This window comes from Protopterus annectens, chromosome 9.part0, assembly GCF_019279795.1.
Source record: "Protopterus annectens isolate FY-2018-M chromosome 9.part0, PAN1.0, whole genome shotgun sequence".
In the NCBI taxonomy this organism is placed as follows: domain Eukaryota; kingdom Metazoa; phylum Chordata; order Ceratodontiformes; family Protopteridae; genus Protopterus; species Protopterus annectens.
The window spans coordinates 679,690,605-679,711,201 of NC_056743.1; the positions used below are offsets into that span (position 1 = coordinate 679,690,605).

Sequence of the window (20,597 nt, forward strand, 5' to 3'; positions counted from 1 at the left end):
CACCAAAAACCACAAAGCCTTCTTTAGCTATATCAAAAACCTCAAAGGCAATACCCAGATTTGCTCCGAGTTACTGCACAATGGCACCGCCTATACTGAGCCAACATACTAGCCGACAGATTCAGTGCCAACTTTAACCCCCCCAAGGGCCCTATCACAATACCAGAAGAAAGCCTGGTACCCACCATTTCTGCAGCATAGGTAAACTCTGCATTGTCCAAAGCTAATAATACAGCATTCATGGGACCTGATAATATCCCTGGCTGTGTCCTACATGAACCACAAAACGAACTGGCACCACATTTGTGTACCCTGTTCAATCACAGCATTACCTCAGGCTATGTCCCTAATAAACAATGCACTGCTACAGTCATCATGTTCCATAAAGGGGGAGCAATTACAAACCCTGGGAACTAATGCCCCATTAGCCTGATGAGTCTGGTATGCAAAGCTATGGAGCGCATCATCATGGACCTGTTTAACAAAGATATAGGCAAATCTCCAAACTCTTGACTCCACACAGTTTGGCTTTGTCAAGGGGAGATCCTCCATGCTGAACCTGGTTGACTTCTTAGAGGCAGTCATCAAGGCTGTGGATGAAGGTAGGGCAGTGCATACAGCCTTCCTCGACCTGGCCAAGGCCTTTGATACTATTCCCACTCGGGTATCATTGATAAACTCACCAAAACTAGGCATCAATCCTTACATCACTATGTGGGTTGCAAATTAGCTCACAGACAGGACCTACAGAGTGAAAGTTGTAGATTCCAAGTCAGACTGTCCACCAGTCATGAGTGGAGCCCCAGGGCTCGGTCCTGGGCCCTCTCCTGTTTGGCATCTACTTCTCAGAAGTCCAGGTCAACACAGAAGAACTTTGGCTGACCAAGTTCACTGAGGACTGCCAGCTAGGAGTCATTATCAACTCCCCAAGTGATGCAGACATCTACAAAAGGGCCTTTTGAGACCAGACCAATGACTGGTGTCGGAACCATGGCCTGAAGCTTAGTGCCAAAAAATGAGTTATCCTCCCCTTTGGAAAAAAATCAGTTCCCACGAATTACCACGTTGATAGGAGACCATTGAGGGGGCCATAAGAGACCTGGGCACACAGGTCGACAGCCACCTCATCTTCGACCACCACATTGCCACTGTGGTCAGAAAGTCCTTCTCCATGACACATCTTATAAACCAAAGGTTTCGCATACAGCAAGAAAGAGGTAATCATCCCTCTCTACTCATTTGACCAATCATTAAATAAAACACCCCATTTGGCATGTACCTGACCAGACACCTACAACAGCTGGAGAAGCCACAAAAGTAGAGCCTAGGCCTTAAAGAGATGTCCTACATGGGCAGAAACTGCTCTTCTCAGTCTCATAGTCTACTTAAAGGCGATCTGTGCTTGACTTACAAAGCCATGTCCAACCCAGCCCTACTTGAAATGCTACACCTAAAATCTCAATATCCCCGCACCACAAACTCCAGAGATCACAACCTCATTACCACAATTAATAGAACATGCTGGAGGGGCAGGTTTACCTCATTGCCCATACTCTGGAATAAGCTTCCCATTCATGTCAAGCAGAGCACCTCACTGGCCCTCTTCAAGAGAAATCTTGACAAGTGGATGGGCAACAAAGTTCAATCCAGAGATCATTCCAGTTGCCCTACTGGATAGGGGCAATGTGAGCTAACATCAGGTGGCATTGTGCCTGGGCAATTTTTGGGGCTAGGCTTGTAAAGGCTCCAGGGCCATTAGCCTAGTACAAACCTATGAAAATCAGTCACCAGATCCCCACCTCAGCCTCCTCTTGCCATCCACTGCAAAAACTCAGCACATGGGCCCCCCTATCATGGTAAGGTTTCATCATGCTAACATTATACAATATCTGCACCTGCCTAGCAGTTCTACCATGTAGTTATCACTGACCTTCCTTACCACCTTGCAGGGTCCCGCCCAAGCTGCCTGCAGATTGTTGTGTCTGACAAGATGAGAACCATTAACTGCTGCCCTACAGCATACTCTCTACCATTCCTATTATACCAGACCTTTTTCTGCTATTGGGCTTCTGCCAGGTTCTCCTGGGCCAAGCCCATGAGTTCCCTCAGCCTTGTCATGAGGTTGAGGACATATGCCACAACAGACTCCTTATGGGATTCACACCCCCACCCACTTATCTTGAATCAAATCTAAAGATCCCCTCACCCTATGCCCATACAACAACTCAAAGGGTGAAAAACCTACGGATTCCTGGGGCACCTCTCTGTAAGCAAACAGATGGGAGCAAATATTTGTCCCACTCCCTCAAACTGGTCTGCAAATGCCCACAGCTTTATCTTGAGTGTAGAGTTTTAACTTCTCAAGACCATTCCATCTGGGGATGGCAGGGGGTGGTCTTCAGTTGCTTCATCCCACAGTGCTTCCACAGACAAGCCAGCAGGTCTAACATGAAATTGGCACCTCTATCAGTCAGTATTTCTTTTGGAAAACCTACCCTGCTGAAAATGTAACAAACCATTTTCCACCTTTTCTGCCTCAATGGAGGACAGAGTCACTGCCTCAGGGTATCTGGTAGCATAATCTACAACCACTAGGATATATTTTTTACCTGTGGAACTTGGAGTACTCAGAGGCCCCACAAGATCCATAGCTACCCTCTGACATGACCCCTCAATCACAGGCAAAGGCATCAAAGGAGCTTTCACCTTGCCTAACTTTTGGCATTGTTCAAAGGTCCTGCAGTACCCTGTTACATCTCTGGAAATCCCAGGGCAATATAAGTTCTGCAGAATACGTCTCTTTGTATGTTTTATGCCAATATAACCTGCAAAAAGAATATCATGGGCTATGGCTAGAAGTGCTAGACGGTAGGATCTGGGCACTACCAACTGCTGTATTCTCTTACCCTCTAGGAAATAAAAAAACAAATGAAAAAACCAAGAATGAAAAAAACACAGCCCGGCAGTTCAGGACCCGTAATTAGCAGCTACTTAATCCAACTTGTTCCAACCAAGGTGAAATTACTGGCAACGGCCGAAAGGTCTTTGAAACAAACAGTCTTTATTGAAACAAAATTACTCCAAGCGCTTTCACCCATATATTATCAGGCTTTTTCCAAGGAAAGCTCACTCAGCAACATTGTGCGCATCTTTAAATAAATTCATATTGATCACATGTTAGAATCCATTAATTAGTGAATAGTCATTATATCTTAAAGAAAACATTGCATTTGATTTCAAATTCTATATTACTTTCATCAAAGCATCTTTGAAAAATCTCGTTTCTATGTATTCAGACTCGTGTAAAACTGTTAACTTAAAAGAATAATTCATTAAGTGCTTATTTCATAGTTTGATATATAAAAAAAACTCTTCAGATGTTAAAATGTACAAAAACATGTTAATAAATAAAAATTAATATGAAATATAACCTATATGTTATAACAAACTTGTATTGAACTATGCGTACATCAGTTAGTTCAATAATTTAATATTACTCATGTTTATACATTCAGAGTTAGATGTACTATAAAATGAAAGCAAGCTAATCTTTCTTGTTGTTAATTAAATAAACAATCACATCTAAAATCTTTCGATGAAAATATTCACCGTGTTAATTAATAATTCATGTCCAATCTTAATAAATATCTTAGTAAAAATATAAATACAATTGATTTTTAAAAAATATATGTGCGTGGAGTTAAAACATCATTTGTTGTGTTCATAGGTTCATACTAGGCTATCTGCCCGAGGGCATTTACAAGCCTAGCCCATCGTTTTGTGGCTTACGCCACCCCTTTAGTATGGGGAACTATACCCATTATTTTGCTGTGCCTCTGTCGAGCAGAGACACTGAGGTAATCCCTGGGGTATATCTGCGATCTCCCATCCATTGGTCAAGATTTCTCTTGAACAAGGCCAGCGAGGTGCTCTGCCTCACATGTACCGGGATTTTGTTCCACAGCATAGGGAGTCTTTGGGTGATGAATCTATCCCTCCAGCACGTCCTATTAATAGCCGTGTCGAGGTTTAAGTCTCCGCCCTTGTGGCTCTGATGGATCTAGATTTTTGAGGTGAAGCATATTCATCAAATCTGGGTTTGACATGGCCTTGTATGTTAGGCAAAGGTCACCTCTGAGCAAGCGGTAAGCGACTGAATAGAGCTGGAGTTCTTTCAGTCGGGCAGCATAGGACAGATTTTTGAGACCCTTTATCCTTTTGGTGAGGAACTTGTGGCCTCTCCAGCTGCTGCAAGTGTCGGGTCAGATACATTCCGAATGGGGCATTGTACTCAATCATTGGTCTGATGAGTGATGAGTAAAGGGAGACTATGACCTCCCTTGATCTAGATGAGAATCCCTTCATGATAAGGTGGGCAATGTAGAAGGTCTTCCTAACTACTTTAGCTACATGGGTGTCGAATGACAGACTACTATCAACCTGGGTCCCCAGGTCCCTGATAACTTCAACTTCTTCTGTGGTCAGTGGATTGCCACCTATTTGGTAGCTAGGGGTAACCTTGTTTTTCCCGAAGGGTATGACTATGCATTTTTTGGCATTTAACTTTAGTCCGTGGCTCTGGCACCAGTTATTCGTTTCTGTGAGACCCTTCTGAAGGATATCTGTGTCAGATGTGTTTTCTACTATGGCGCCCAGTTTGCAGTCATCTGCAAACTTTGTCAGCCATAACCCTCCTGTGTTTGCTTGTACTTCGGAAAAGTAGATGCCAAACAAGAGTGGGCCCAGGACTGAGCCCTGTGGGACACCAATTGTGACAGGCTTTGAGTCTGACATGGCGCCAGCAACTCTGACCCTGTGGGTTCTGTCACTCAGCCAGTTTGCAACCCATCTTGTGATGTATGGGTTAACATTTAAGCTGATGAGTTTTTCAATGATACCCGAGTGGGGTATTGTATCGAAGGCCTTAGCCAGATCGAGGTAGGCTGTATGGACTGCCTTTCCCTCATCAATGGCTTTGGTGACTGTTTCGAAAAAGTCAACCAAGTTTAAAAGGCATGATCTGCCTTTGACAAAGCCAAACTGGGTTGGATCCAAAGTCTGCAAATTCCCTATGTCTTTATTTATGAGGTCCATTATGATCCTCTCGATGGCCTTGCAGATAAGGCTTGTCAAGCTAATGGGCCGGTAATTTCCAGGGTCGGTGGAGGCACCGCCTTTGTGCAGTGGGACCACAGTTGCAGTGCGCCACTCCCTGGGTACGTATCCCGAGGTAAGACTTTGATTAAACAGCTGTCCTAGCTGTGGGTTTAATTCCTCATTGAGTTCGTGGAGCACACAGCCGGGGACACCATCAGGTCCCATGGATGCTGTGTTTTTTGCTTTGGAGAGAGCAGTTCTCACTTGGGCGCTGGAGATGTTTGGGGGCCTGCAATGGTTTGGTATAGATATCTCTCCTTTGGGGAGGGGAGAAGTTTGCACTGAACCTGTCAGCCAGTATGTTGGCAATGTCTGTAGGATCAGTAATCTTCACATCATTTTGAACTAGTTCTGAGCATATCTGGGAGTTTCCTCCCAGGTTTCTAACATAGCTAAAGAAGGCCTTATGATTGTCTTTTGAGTCTTTAGCTATTTTTCTCTCGAAATTTGCTTTTGGCTTTAAAAGGAGTGGTAAACTGAAACTGTATTCATAACCTTGCTTTTCTCATTTTTAATACACTCATGATGTTGATAGAGTCATTCAAACCTGGTATCTTAGTAGAATTTAGTTTCAGTTGCCAATATAACTCGCGATATTCTAGGGTTGTCTCCCAGTTACCACCTCCAATATCCTGTGTAACTTGTTCTAAAATAAAGAACTTCAAGGTCATGTTTTCACAAACCAGGGAGTGTTTATAGAAAGCATTACCCTCTTTTTGTTTCATAACATCATTAAAATGTTCATACACCCTTCTCCTGGTATGTCGTTCAGTTTTTCCTATATAAAAATTGTTACAGGATAAACATGTCCCTAGGTATACTACCCCTTTTGTAGCACAGTTACAGTATTTCCTGGCAGTAAAGTTAAATTTTCTTGAGGGAATCCTAATCTGTTCCTGGTTAATCATAGCGTAACATTGCTTACAATTACCACATGAATAGGTCCCTACTCTTCTTCTATGTTTATTACTCTCTAAATTAGGTTTCATTTCAAAGATCTCTTAAAGATTTTTATTTCTTTTTCTGACAAAGTGTGGTCTTTCTGGAATAAAAGGTTTTAAGTCCTCATGATAACTCAGAATGGGCCAGTGTTTGAAAATTGTATCTTCAATTTCTTCAGAGTTCTTATTGAAAGTGTAAATGAAACTGCCTTGACTTTGTATCTTACTTTCACTTCTACTCTGTGGTTGGTTGACAGTACCTACTCCTAGCAGGGGTGGATACAAGGTTTCTCTTTTTTGACTAATTTCATGTGCCAAGTCACCTTTTTCTAAAAAGAATGTTTTCAATATTCTCACTTCTTCCTTAAAATCTTGTAGAGTGCTACACATTCAGGAAGCTCGAATTAATTGACCTTTAATGATACCTCTTTTGAAAATTTGGATGTCCACTGTAAGCAATGTTATGCTATGATTAACCAGGAACAGATTAGGATTCCCTCAAGAAAATTTAACTTTACTGCCAGGAAATACTATAACTGTGCTACAAAAGGGGTAGTATACCTGGGGACATGTTTATCCTGCAACAGTTTTTATATCGGAAAAACTGAACGACATATCAGGAGAAGGGCGTATGAACATTTTAATGATATTATGAAACAAAGAGAGAGCGTAATGCTTTCTATAAACACTCCCTGGTTTGTGAAAACATGAACTTGAAGTTCTTTATTTTAGAACAAGTTACACAGGATATTAGAGGTGGTAACTGGGAGACAACCCTAGAATATTGCGAGTTATATTGGCAACTGAAACTAAATTCTACTAAGATACCAGGTTTGAATGACTATCAACCTCATGAGTGTATTAAAAATGAGAAAAGCAAGGTTATGAATACAGTTTCAGTTTACCACTCCTTTTAAAGCCACACAACAAATGATGTTTTAACTCCACGCACATATATTTTTTAAAAATCAATTGTATTTATATTTTTACTAAGATATTTATTAAGATTGGACATGAATTATTAATTAACACGGTGAATATTTTCATTGAAAGATTTTAGATGTGATTGTTGTTTATTTAATTAACAACAAGAAAGATTAGCTTGCTTTAATTTTATAGTACATCTAACTCTGAATGTATAAACATGAGTAATATTAAATTATTGAACTAACGGATGTACGTATAGTTCAATACAAGTTTAAGTTATAACATATAGGTTATATTAATTTTTATTTATTAACATGTTTTTATACATTTTAACATCTAAAGAGTTTTTTTATATATCAAACTATGAAATAAGCACTTAATGAATTATTCTTTTTAAGTTGTTAACAGTTTTACACGAGTCTGAATACATAGAAACGAGTTTTTTCAAAGATGCTTTGATGAAAGTAATAGAGAATTTGAAATCAAATGCAATACTTTGATACATATACTAGTTTTCTTTAAGATATAATGACTATTCACTAATTAATGGATTCTAACATGTGATCAATATGAATTTATTTAAAGATGCGTACAATGTTGCTGAGTGATTTTCCTTAAAAAAGCCCGATAATATACGGGTGAAAGCACTTGGAGTAATTTTGTTTCAATAAAGACTGTTTGTTTCAAAGACCTTTCGGCCGTTGCCAGTAATTTCACCTTGGTTGGAACAAGTTGGATTAAGTAGCTGCTAATTACGGGTCCTGAACTGCTGGGCTGTGTTTTTTTCACTCTTACCCTCTAGCCCTCACTTGGGGGTCCACTCTCTATACAGTAACCCTTTGTCTCAGTATAAAGATTTCCCCTTCCCTTGAAAATCAGGTGCCTCACTAGCTACCTCCTTCAGGCCTTGTAATGCAAGGTCTGAGAGCTGAGCCTGTCTCAACTCCCTCTTTGTAACCCTTCCCAGCTCCCCCTTCACAGGAAGTGTGCATCCTCTGACAGTGGTATCTCAAGGTCAGCCTGGGTACTACTACTCACCTCTGCCCTTGCAGTCACTCTCTCCAGGAGAACATCAGTACCCACAAACAGCTGTGGCCCACCTTCAGTCTCACTAATACAGGGTAGCTCCCTCCCTGAAGTAACCACCTCACCAGTCCTGGCTGAAAGTGTCCAGTGTGTCTGGGTCTCCCCCAGGCTACCAGACCCACATGCTTGTCTCAAAGCTTGACTGCATGAACACACAGTACTGAATCATCAAAATAATTCCCTATCAGGACATCTCCAGAGATATCATCAAGCACACCTATTTGCTGGCTTCCTTTTCCACCCTTCCAGTCAAGGTGATCCCTAGTCAAAGATACTTGGAATGGGGTCCTCCTAAAGCTCTGACTGGAGTAGACTGTCCAAGCAAGCAGTGCTCCTCTGTAGCCATTGCAGGCTTCACAATGGTTAGGTCAGAGGCTGTCTCTCTCTCTTAGCACTGGCCTCTTTCCCCATTTATTAAGATAGGATACAACCTCTTCTGGTAGTTTGGTACCCTTGTTGTCTCCAGAGAACCTACTGTTGGCATTTTGTCACTTCCACTTACTAGCTCTCCCACCTGTTGCTCCCCACCTTGCCTCTGTAGACATCTATATGCTACATGGCCCCACTGGTTGCATTTAAAACATTTAATCCTTGGTCCTGGAGTAGTGGCTTCCCCTGCTACTGGCAGACTCTGTTGGGACAGTCTGGGCTGTCCACCATGGGTTCCCTTAGACCCATGAGCAGCACTGGGTGTCCCTTTCCTGTGCACCGATGCCCTGCTTGCTAGATATAGGTCTCCCTTCTTCCCCAACTCATCTGCAGTACTGCATTCTTTATCAGCTAACCAGATTCTCATGCCAACGGGCAAAGTGCTAAGGGTTTTTTCCCTCACCAAAAGGTCTGCCAGCTAACCAGATTCTCATGCCATCGGCTGACAGTAACCTTCTCCTTGTTCAGCCTGCTGAGTGGAACATCCGTGTGCCTTACTATAGAGTCTCCTATTACTAGCGTGCTAGGTATGGTGTTTTGCCTTAAGGGCTGTTGTGAGGCACACTGCTGAGGTGAATTATGTGTTTTCTGGCTTGTGTTTGGGGGTGCAGGTTGCTTGCTTGTCTGCTTTGGAGGGCACTGTTTCTTTTTCAGATTGGTACCTAGTGCTTCCAAATATGTTTTTGTGTATTTATGCATATGTTTTGCCGGTGCTTGTTTTGTAGATTCATGTGTGACAGGTGGTGTGATGCAAGTGTGTCCCTTATCCTCTTGACTGTCTGTTACAGTCATGGGTTGAGAGCGCTTAGCCTCCAGTCTGGCTGTGTATTTGCATCTCTCACAAGTGTGTGTGTCTAGAGGTAAGAGGAGAGGGTTGTCTGTATACATGAGGCAGTTGTGACATTGCCTCAGGATGCCCAATTCCACCAGATGAACTGGAGAGTACACCTGAAGCTGACCACTGGACATGCTTTGAAGAGTAAACTGAACTCAAGTCCTGCGGACGATCGAGGGTCTTATGCTATATTATAATAGTGCTGTCTGGGAGATTAGGACAAGTGCTGATTTCTGTTTTGCAAGTGCTGCAATAAGAGCAGCTGATCTGAAGCACTTGAGTTGAGGCTTGCCTAGTTCTAAGAGTAAATTTACAGCGCAGACTTTGTGGGGCCAGTAATAGTATACCCCAGTTAACAGGCGCTGCCCGACACTGCTCTGTGCGCAAGACCGCACAAAAAGAGAGTTGTAGGGTTTTTCCTCTAGATAAGTGAGGAAAGTGAGTACAAGAGCTGTTTTTCTCCAAGCAAAAAAAAAAAATTGGCATCTTGCCTATTGTTTTACGGCCAGAATTTGCATGTATAAATGTCCTTTATTGCTCTGGTTTCTGACCAGATATATAAAAAGTAAAATGTAGTTTCTGTTAGCCTGGGAACACCAGAGAAGTGTGAAGAATGATGACATGTGAAGCAGCTCTGTGTTATCAATTTAAAGAGAGTCACAGAGCTCTGAGCATTTTGCCTTGAGAACATCCAACATAACCAGCACTGCTTTGCTCTATATGCAAGTTATATTTAGAACTGCTTTCTCAGTCTAATAATTCCTAGCTATTTCTACGTGTTTTTCTGTGATGTCAGAACTTTTCTACCATTTTATTTTAAAGTATTTCTCTGCAATCTCTGAACTCGACTGGCACTGTGTAGTAAGAAGTATTGTCTTCTGTTTTTATTATTAAATATTTTAAACCTTTCAACTTTGGCTGTTTTATGTAGAATTAATTTAAGCTCTAGAGTACACTGCATGTATATAGTGATACTGTACCAAGTCACTCTAATAAGCCTTGACTGTTCACACTTACCATTTGATAATATTGCACAGTAATAATTGGGACACCCTTTCAGAAGGGCCTTTGAGTAGCTGATATTAGTGGGTGGTGGCAGCTAGTACTACCTTTTAGACTGGGCATAAGAGGGGCACAGCTTTACAACCTGTGCCAGCCTTCCCCAGGAGTGTCTTTATGGTTGTATAACACGCATGTCAAAGTGTGTGTCACCTACTTGGGCAGGGACACGAAGCACTGGTTGGACAGAGAGGGTGCTGGAGGTTTTAGCTTGCCCACTAGGCTGAGCTCTGGACCCTACAGCTGTGCCAATGGGGAGTCTTATTAGGGACCTGGAGAGAAAGGGAGAGATCAGTCAGTCTGGGACTGGTTTCTGTGTGCTCTTAAGGGAAACTGTACTTTACTATGTGTGTATTTATTATCCTTTCCCTATATGGACACCCCTCACTGGTGTTAGTGGTGTGGATTGTGGCTCCTTGATTGCTGGGCCAGTGCATGGGTGTCACACTACTATTGGGGCGTGAGCTAGTCTGACCAGATTTTGTTCTAGGGTTAACAAAGGTGCTAGGGACGAAAACTATTACAAAGCTTCTCATTGCGCAACAGAGTTTCCCACAACACAGCAGGGAAGCTTGGGAAGGTTCACTAACAGAGGTCTAAGAGAAAACTACCTTTCAATAAGTCTACACAGGGCACTGCTGAACCCAAATGCACATTGCGCAACTACGTGCAAATTCTAGGTTTAAATACAGGTAAAGTTTAAACACTTAAGCTAAACTATCAATGGCAAAGCACACAATGAACTTTCCTCCAGTAATCTCCAACTCGGATGAGGCTCAGACTACATACTTCTGCCACAAGGATGCAGGCAGGGCCCTCCTAATTTAAGATGGCTGGAATAGTGCTCAATTGTAATACAATCTGGAGTCTAGATTCATTACATCTGAATCTCATCTATGCTATGTGCTAGCTACTTAAAGCAAAAGAACAGCTTTTTTTTTTTTTTTTTAAGTGCAAAAAATACAGTACAAATCAGCAAAACGAGGCAGCAAAATTATAAAATGCAGTCAAAGTGCAAAGAAAACTCAAAAAAAGTATTTTTCATTCGATTTTAGCAGTGGATGCTTTGGATTTCAGTAGAATCCCTCCATACCTTTGGCAAAAGTTACCAAATGTTGAGCAGCTCCAGTCAGATGACCTGCAGTGGTACTGCCCTCTGCACAAATTTGCAGCTCTTCGAGCAGCTGTGAACAGTGGATGACTATGGAGAGCATTTCTTATAGAGACTTTTAAACTGGAGAGGTTTACTTATATACAAAGCATGGGGAACCGCATTTGCACAGCTTTTATACCAGCAGGATGAAAGACTTTTACATAGTCTCTCAGGCCAATCGGCTAAAGAAACAATAAAAAACGTTCCACCAGCAGTTTCCAACTCGGATGGGTTGAATTCAACTCTGCTCCCACCAGAGTGCAAAAGAACCCTCAATGTAAAATGAACTGGTTTTGAGCTCAAGTGCAGTAACAAATAAATGCTTTACAACAAAAAGTCAGAACTCCTGCAGCATCAGGAATCCTCGGAAATAAGTTCACTAATATATAAAATACAGAAAAAAGAAGTGCACAATGCAAGAGAACTACAACACAGAAAAACGTAAGAATTATGTTGGCAGGATTAGAACTCCGGCAAACTCAAAACAGCTTTTACAGTACCAGAGAAAGTTAGGAAATATTAGAATACTGTTAAAACAACGGGCGTTTCTTTAAAAAGTACATGCTGAAAAATTGTGATGCATGCAATACAGTGTTAAACAGCACTAAGTTGAGCAATCCAAGTCTTGTAGTCACAGATGTCTAAGCCAGGCACAGAAGTCCAGAGAATGTTATTTTTTTGGACAGACCCTCCTGAAAGGACGTTGCACCTATAGATCTTACAGCACTAAGTTGAGCAATCCAAGTCTTGTAGTCACAGATGTCTAAGCCAGGCACAGAAGTCCAGAGAATGTTATTTTTTTGGACAGACCCTCCTGAAAGGACGTTGCACCTATAGATCTTTTGGGATTTTGTCTTTCTCAGGGCAATATCTCATGTAGATTTGTCTGATCCAGCCAACAGACTGTTGAAGGCACTCTGCTCAAGACTCTGTGCATTCAGGCCTGAAAGACATATGCATTTTTCTTTTCCCTGTTCCGGAATGTTCCCCTATGCCCATTCCCCTATGCCTTTCCATCCTTTCCTCTAATAAGCAGAGTTTTTTTTACACATTCAGAAGGACTCTCTGAAGATTATATTGGTAACCTCTTTTTGGCCCCAGCATCTGTTGAAATTGGCCAGGGACAATTTACACAAGTTTCTTCACAGGACAGACTTACTCACACAGGACATGGATTGTTTTATAATACCCCAAACTTCAAGCTCTTCAGCTGACTACATGGGATTACATTTTAATTCCTTGTAAGCACCATTTTATTCGGGCGGCCGCGGTGGTGCAGTGGTTAGCGTTGCCGCCTCACAGCAAGAGGTTCTTGGGTTCAATCCTTGGCTGGGGTGCCTTCTGTGCAGGGTCTGCATGTCCTCCCCTTGGCCGCGTGGGTTTCTTCTGGGTGCGCCGGTTTCCTCCCACATCCCAAAAGACATGCTGTAGGTCGATTGGACACTCTAAATTGGCCATAGGCGTGAGTGTGTGTCTTCTGTGGAAGGTTGGGCGCCATTGAACATGTGCGAAAAACAGATAAAAGTAGGTTTTGTAAAACAGAACTGGAAACAGTTGCATACCTCATCGCTGGTTGTAACATACTAATGGCAGGAGGACTGTACACTGAAGTGCATAATAATGTGGCAAGACTGTTGCACTGGGGATTGTGCAAACATTATGGTATTGAAGTGGCTCAGAAACCCTGGAAACATGAGCCACAAAGCATCATAGAAAATTATAGTCTACATCACAAGGGATCACCCATTACCAACAGTTCAAAAGCTAGATGCTAGAAAAATGGATATAGTAGTCCCATAAAAAGAAAAGTAGCATTGAAATTGCCACACTCAAGTGACTACAGTGTCTTGTGTACAGAGACACAAAGTCATCAGGATTTGCAGGCAGAAAGAAGAGCAATGTGGAAGAGATTCCCAGACAGCTCCAATAGTAGTAGGAGCAATGTGTGTTATAAAAAAAAGAATCTACAATCATATTTAGATAGGTTACCAATACATGTAACTCCATACAAATTGCAGGAGTCATTGCTGGGCACATTGTGGGTGCTGCAAGGAGCACTTATGGCTGACAAAGATTAAACCAATACTAATTTCATGAACTTTAATAGTACTTGGGAATGGGGTCCTTTCTCGTCATGGTATTAGAAACCCAAAAGGCTTGGAGAAATTGAGAGTGAAGCTAAACACCCATTACTAGAAAATCATACTTGGGGAAGGAGAGAGATTTTCTAGTTGATGCCACTCAAAGAACCAAGGCCTTTTTTCAGGCCCAGATGTCTCTGGTTCTTTGACATCTGTGCAAGTTACTTGCTGGTCTTTTACGCTTCTATTAATGCTTAATCTATCAACCATTTCTGCTCATCTGCCCTGGAATCTTCCCTTTTGCACATTACTGCCAGTACAACAGTTTTTGAAAAAGGTTTGCATATGCCACCATCTATTTATCTGGTGACTCCTTTGTGGGATCTTAATTTTGTGCTGGAAGAGCTTTCGCTGTTTCTTTTTGAACCTGCTACACATACAGACGAAGTTCTTATCTTGGTAAACAGTCTTAATTTCTCGGACTACTGCCAGCACCATCCCCATCTTCGTTTTCCTAAGAACAGGGATATCTTGTGAACTAACCCTTCATTTATGCCTTAAGTGGTTTTAGAGTTTGCCTTAATCTAGACCATTAATCTCCCAATGATTCTTCAGGACCTAAACAGGACAGTAAGAAGATTATCCATACGACAGTCCATAGACAACTCAAACACTAAACTGTCAGAACAATCATCCAGATTGCTGACTGGTTGTTTGTTTTCTGTGCAGGCAAGCAAAACAAGCTGTGTGCAAAAGGTCAGTTTCTTAATGGTTGTCCCACACCATTAACCTCGTTAGCCCCACAACAAACAATTACTTGCAGGTAAAGTCAAGGCCCACTCTTCTTGGGATTTGGCAACTTCTGTGGCTTTTTGAAATGAGGTGAACTCTAGGAATATACCAGAGGCAGCAACTTTAACATCTGGACTCCTATCCTAGATCCAGAGTGGGCTTTGCTAGGACTATTTTCCATGGAACCCTAGATTCTGACCTGTCTTTCTCCTACCTGGCACTCTAAGCTTTGGTACTTGTCCATATAACTTATGCTACTGCAGTGATTTTAAGTAGAACATAGTACAATTGTGCAAGCCATCTTACCGTAACAGTAGATGCTTGAGTATATCACTGTTGCAGTAGCCACACCCTCCCAAGTTTGAACAATTTTGACAGAGTACATTGTTTTAGTTTCTTTTGGACATGGTCCTGTTCTTGATCCCATATTTTGGGGTAAGAAAGCTCTGAGGTTTGGTGCCATAGCTGTCTTTTTCTACATTCTTAGACAGGCTGTAGCTATGACAAGTGGAAGGTACCTTAAAGCTCTGGAGGTAGGTTGATGGTAGGGCATCCTTGCCAGGATGCTCCATATAGCTTGGCTACTACAGCAATGACCTATTCGAACATCTACTGCTATGGCAAGCTTTAACACATCTGTACTTTATGTATCAGCTCAATGAACTGCTGAATACTGCTTCTAAGGTTTCTGACATAGCTGAAAAATATTTGTCTTGTCCTTAAAAGCAGCAATTTTCAGCTTATACTTTCCATTGGAGGATATGATATGATTTTGTTTCTGAATTTTTATTAATCTTCTTGAGTTCACTTTTAAAGGATAGAATATTATGGTTGTTCATACTGATCAGTTACTTTCTCTCACAGTATAGTTTGTTTATATTATATTATGGTTCCACCACAGGAGCTTATTTAAGAATTTGGCATTATATTTGTGTCCGAGAGGAACTGATGCCGCAATGCATGCTTCTAGGCGAGCACAAAAACTATCCATGAATGTAAAAGTGTGAAACAAGGTAATCAGAAGGAAGAATAACACATTTGCCTTAGAAGAGTCTCTAAACATGGAAAGGTTTGATGGTTAATCAGGTTTTAGCCTCTTAGTGCATGTTGGTTAGATTTGACCAATAATGGGGCAACCAAACTGTAGAGCATGGTGAAGTTATACTGGCATGGACCACATCAAATATTTTATCCCCTTGTTAGAACATTAACTACTAGGTCTAAGGAGTATTTATGAAATAGAGGAAGTGCTGTACATATTTTTTTATTTGTGGTAGTGCAGATTTCCCCAGATAATGAAAGCAGAGTTGAAATACCTTAAGAGAAGAGTATTACATTTGGTGGGGAGGGGCTCCAGCTGGATTCCTCCATGTCACCCTCATATGCCTCACAAAATGAGGGTGACATGGAGGAGGCAGAGTAGCTGGCTATGAAGTGGCACAGATTTTTATTGACAGTAAGTAGGATATGGAGGGACTCGATATCAGTGCCATGTCTTAGGAGTCTAGATGTGATTAGGCTGCTTAGGAATATCATTTTTGGTGGTCGATCTGAAAGACAGGTAGGCATTGAAACTTGGCACTATGGTGTTTCAGCAACTATTCTATTCGGGTATCTACATTTTCAAAGGTCAGAAGGCTTGTAAGGAGTAGTACTTTACACTTCTAGCATTGAGCAGTGCTACCTTTTTACAACCTTGATTTTGTACGACTATGGCAGTGGTTTGAAAAGACTGCTCTTGCCTTAAAAAAAAAAAAGGCACTATTATGGTGAGAAAATTGGTCAATTTGTAGAAGACATGAGGAGCAAGATGTAAGCCACCCCTAGCAAAGCATGTAGCGCGATCATTTTGTCCCAGACCGATTCATACTGGACCCCCTTCAAATAATACCAATAGTTGAAGTCTCCATCTACAGTCTCAGCCTCACCCCAAGTCTAAATACTGGTCACTTACAGCTTAAGTAACCATCCTACTAACACACCTATTTCTCCACTTATGAAGTAGAAGTGATCTATAAAAAAAAAAAAAAGAAACCTGAATATTCTTCAGATATTCCACTGCTGCACTAACTGCACAACATATGTACATATGTATGAATTTTGGGCTTAACCCATTCCAAAATATTCAGGTTAATCAACTGATCACATCATGCTGAAAATACATTTGTCAACATATGATACTTCACAGCTGTATAACTATACTTGTAAAACACTAGAATTTGTAACTGTTTTATTTACATTTTTGAATATAACTTTTCTTGCTTTTGATGCTCATTTTGGAGCTTTTTGCCTTCAGCCTAAACTGAAAAGGGTCTCTCTGCCCAGTAAGACCTTCCCTATAAACAAATGCTAATTAATCAATTAAATTAAACAATTCACCTAATTATACAAACAACTCAAGAGTTTACTCACAGATTCAAGCATAATGAGCATACTTCATTGACAGCATCCATTTTTTTGGAGTCATTCATACAGCTAATGGCACTAGAAATACAGATCTATTGCATTGTTTTAATAATGCAAGCAATATATACTATTTGTGGATACCCTTACTGAACCTACTGCAACCTTGTTCATAACTAATTCTCTTACAGTGCAACAATGTTTAATCGTTAATGAATGCGATTTAAAATGCATATTTGTCTCGCATTTATTTCTGTCACTTTATGAGGCAATGAAAAGGTACATAGCTTCACCAACCTGGTTAACAAATGTTAACAGATATTTATCTTAATCACTCTCAAACGTCTACTACCCGTCCGTCCCCTCTTTTTAGCATTTTTCATAAAACTGGTTTTAAAACTGTAGATCATACTGTAACAAATCTTTGTACCTGTAAAATGTCTGGCTCACTGGCTGCTTATCTTGTATTCTCGTTGGACGTCCAAGAAGGAGCTTTTTTAATCCAGCTGGAACGACCCAGTCAACGAACGGGAGTAAACAAACAAATGAATAAATAGTCCGCAAGTCTTACCAATTGTTGTGTTTTACTATTTCCTATCTAATAACATTAATACTTGGTAATTGTCTTCCTTGTCTCCCTAGACCCCAATAACTGACATGTTAAAAAACGCTGCCTTGATACGGAGCGTACCTCTCGAATGTCCCAAATTTTGACTCCAAATGCTGCTCTAGCGACTTTTGAAGGAAATGTTGTGACGTATTCTTAATAAATAATGACAATAAGAGTTGTGGATTCCTCTTACTTCAGAAAACACATGTTAATCCACATCCTGTTATTCTGTTAACTTCTCAAGATAACAGCACTAATAGCTAAAAGTTCTGGATTTGTCTCAGTCTTATTCTAAAGCAAATAGGCTGACAGCTCTGAGGAGGATATTAATCATGAACAAAATGATGAAAGATCCCTGCAATGCAGAATTGCGATAAACGGGAACTACTGGAGTGGACTTTGCACAATTAGAGCAAACAAGTACAATTACACTTGCATGAAGAAAGAACGGCGAATGTACACTAAGATAAAACCATTCTGGAACCGTACATTTTGAGAAAGGTGTTCTGCTATGTGACACAGGTAACCAGATGAGAGAAGTCACTTACTAGTGGCGATTCAAACACAATGATTTGTTAACACTACTTTACAATACAATGTCTAAGTACTAAACAACGCATCACTTGCATGCCAAACTTTACCAATACCAAACAGCCAACTATATTCTCTTTACTTTATCTTACTTACCTTAAAACTAAAATCCACCGGCACAACACACGAAACTTCAGAAGAAAGCACGTGGGTTCTTAGCACCAACAAGTCCACAGTAAAAGGCCAGGACAAACTGCCTAACTAAGTCAAAATTATTAGCGCATAAAGTACCCAACGTTAACACCTTTAAAACGGATATATATATGTTACTACTACTATAAAATAAATGAATCCAAAACGATAAATGAACTCAAACTGTACTGCATTTTGCGGGGATTGGCAAATCAATCAGGCAAGTCTAAGACACCTCAATAATTTACTGGATGACGCAATGTTTGAAAACCGTGGCTGGGGTTGGTTGCTGGATTAGTCACGACCTGTTTTTTTAACAGGCGTAGGAAAATAAAACTGATGTTAGTAGGGAAGTAGAGAATACTGTGATGTGTGAATTCGTGTTTATGGTTTCACTGCTTTATAACGTGTATAATAAAACAGAATGGGTGGTATCTTATGTGCTGAGGTATTACTGAGAGCGAATCTTGATACTTTCATTGTAGGATTTCACAAATTAATTTGGTTGTCGTTACCGTATCCACGCGATTAGTCGTCAAAAGTCACGGAAGAATCCATAAATGATCTGGGACATTTTAAAATTTTAGTAATATTATCTTGAAACATTGACAGAATAAGAGAATGTGAATTAATATACGTTTTCTGAAGCAAAATAAGTGTATTCATTATTTAAGTGCAGGTCACTGGTGAAATCCTCTAAGGCTAACTTTTTTGAGTCCAAATTGGCCGCATCCACTAAGGACGGTCACAAGGCCTTCTTCACATATGTCCGCAATCTCAAAGGTAACACCCAAATCTGCTCTAAACTGGTGGTTAATAACACAACATACACAAACGCCGCAGTACAGCTAACCAGCTGGCAAACAGATGCCGTGAAAACTTCACCCCTTGTCCTCCCCATCAGTAATCCCCAGCACCTGGCTCCTCCCCTCATCACCAGGGAACAGGTCTTTAATTCCCTGTCAAAGGAAACAAAATACAGTCTCTGTAGGGCCCAATAACATCCCTGACTGTATCTTGCATGAGCTCTCAGCTCCATTAGGCACCCTATTCAACCAAAGCCTGAGCACCGGCTTCATCCCAGCTGAATGGAGGACAGTCACTGTCATCCCTATACACAAAGATGGAGCGTCCACTGACCCAGGCAATTACAGGCCCACCGACCTAACTAGCCTGATCTGCAAGGCCATGGAACACATTATCATGGACCTTATAAACAAGGACATTGGCAACCTCCAAACGGTTGACCCCACACAGTTTGGTTTTGTCAGAGGGAGATCATGCCTGTTAAACTTGATCGACTTCTTTGAAACAGTCACGAAAGCCATGGACAAGGGGAAGATGGTGCACACCACCTACCTTGACCTAGCCAAAGCTTTCAACACTATTTCCCACTTGGGCATAATAGATAAACTCTCCCAGCTAGGCATCAACCCATATGTTACCAGATGGGTAGCTAACTGGCTCACTGATAGAACTCACTCAGTCAAAATAGGGGGCTCCACCTCTAGTAGTAAACACGTAATGAGGGGTGTACCCCAAGGGTTGGTCTTGGGACCTCCACTGTTTGGGATATATTTTTCTGAGGTGCAAGCCAAAACCGATGACTGCAAACTGGGCGCTGTCTTAAATTCTGCTAGTGATGTGAACATCCTCCAAGAGGGCCTTACCCAAACTAATGACTGGTGCCAGGGGGTGGGAAGATGACATAATGGTCAAGGTGTTTACCTTAAAGACACAAGGTGCAGGGTTTGATTCTCACATGGGGTAACTGGCTAGGCTTCAAATGGCCCAAAAGGGCAGTTAGCCTAGTACTAATCTATGAACCTATGAAGAAGCATGGTCTCAACCTGAATGCCAAGAAATGCATCATTATCCCCTTTGGGGAAAATGGCATCCCCACTAATTATCACATTAATAACAACGTATTAAGCACGCAGTCAGTTGTGAGGGACTTGGGCACCCAGGTTGATAGCAACTGACTTTTGACCACCACATGGCCTCTGTTGTACAGAAGGCTTTTTACATGGCCCACCTCATAAATAAGGGTATTTCATCCAGGAACAAGGTGGTCATAACATCCCTGTACTCCTCCCTTATCAGACCTATTATCGAGTACAATACCCTCTTTGGCATGTACCTTGCCAAGCACATGCAGCAACTGGAAAGACTACAGAGGTTCCTGACCAAGAAAATCCAGAGTCTCAAACACCTATCTTATACAGATAGGCTAAAAGCCCTGTCCCTCTACTCAGTCTTGTACAGACTGTTCAGAGATGACCTGTGTCTAGCATACAAGGCCATCTCAGACTGAACCTTGATGGAGTTGCTGCATATCCGCAAGTCAAACTCTACTCATGCAACTTGCACACAAGGTCTTAAACTGGTCTGTGACATTGAT

General features: G+C 41.4%; 1 protein-coding gene across 2 annotated transcripts in view; it reads right to left on the reverse strand.

The window, feature by feature from the left end:
- Positions 1 to 18,382, reverse strand: part of VARS1 (valyl-tRNA synthetase 1) — a 623,655-nt gene extending 605,273 nt beyond the window's left edge. Inside the window, exons 1-2 of one of the 2 annotated variants that reach the window (XM_044083286.1) lie at positions 18,161 to 18,382; positions 17,294 to 17,369 (exon numbers count right to left, since the gene is read on the reverse strand). The gene's annotated coding sequence lies outside the window, so the exon portion shown is untranslated. The remainder of the gene's footprint in view (positions 1 to 17,293; positions 17,370 to 18,160) is intronic. The other variant, XM_044083285.1, reaches the window with a different exon arrangement.
- Between the last annotated feature and the right edge of the window lie 2,215 nt (positions 18,383 to 20,597).